We start from the raw sequence: 1200 nt of genomic DNA, 5'->3' as shown, positions 1-1200 counted from the left end.
TCTAGACTCAGTCTTCTGCATATGGATAGCCAAATTTCCCAACACTGTTTATTAAAAAGGCTGTCTTTCCTCCAGTGTGTTTTTGGCCTCTTTGGTGAAGATCAAATAGTAAATGTGTTTGGGGTTATTTCTGCTTCCTCTATTCTGTTCCACTGATCCACATTTCTGTTTTTGTGTCAGTATCATGCTGTTTTTATTGTTGTAGCTTTGTGTTATATAATGTCTGGGATTTGATGCCTCCTACTTTGCTGTTGTTACCCAGAATTGCTTTTGCTATTCTGGGTCTCTTTTGGTTCCATATGAGTTTTATGGATTATTTTCTCCGGTTCTGTGAGGAATGCTGTTGGTATTTTAACTGAGATTGTTTTAAATCTATATATCAGTTTTGGAAGTATAGCCATCTGACTGTTAGTTCCATTAATTCAGGAACATGGGCTATCTTTACATTTTATGATGTCTTCTTCAATCTCCATTTTCAAAATAATGTAATTTTTGTTATAAAATCTTTCTCTTCCTTGATTGGGTTAATTCCTAAGTATTTAATTTTTTTTTTATTTTAAAGAAAAGTAAAACAGTGATATGAAATTTGAAAAGATTGTAGGAGAGTCACAATGGTTAGTACAATGCATATTGCTATCTTAGTATTTAATTTTTCTTAATGTTGTTGTGAATGGTATTGTTTTCCTGATTCATTTTTCGGTGAGTTCATTAGTAGTGTACAGGAATGCTATTGATTTTTGTGTTTATTTGATGTTCTGCTATATTGCTGAATTTGGTTATTAATTTTTTACTGCTTTAACTTCATTGCCCATTATTGGATTATTCAAGTTTCTAAGTCTTGTTGGTTCAGTTTTGGTAATTCATTTGTGTCTAGGAATCTCTTCTGAGTTCTCCAGTTTTTTAGGGAGAAGTGTTTTATTTCTTCTGTAATTTCTTCTGTGACTCATTGATTATTAAAGAGTGTATTACTTTCTGTGTGTTTGCAAGGTTTCTTTTGCTTTTGATGTATCATTTCATTCAGTGTGATCTGATAATATGCATGGGATAATTTTGATTTGCATCTATTTAAGCATTTTTTTAAAGCTAGTATGTGATCTGTTTCAGAGAAAATACCATATGCTGCTGAAAAGAATGTGTATTCTGTTGTTGATGGATGGAACACTATATATCTTTTTTTTGTTTGTTTTTTTTTTTTTTTTT

The sequence above is a fragment of the Chinchilla lanigera genome, unplaced genomic scaffold (assembly GCF_000276665.1).
Source record: "Chinchilla lanigera isolate Chin_1 unplaced genomic scaffold, ChiLan1.0 scaffold00092, whole genome shotgun sequence".
Classification (NCBI taxonomy): domain Eukaryota; kingdom Metazoa; phylum Chordata; class Mammalia; order Rodentia; family Chinchillidae; genus Chinchilla; species Chinchilla lanigera.
Note: the sequence above shows the minus strand (reverse complement) of the source record.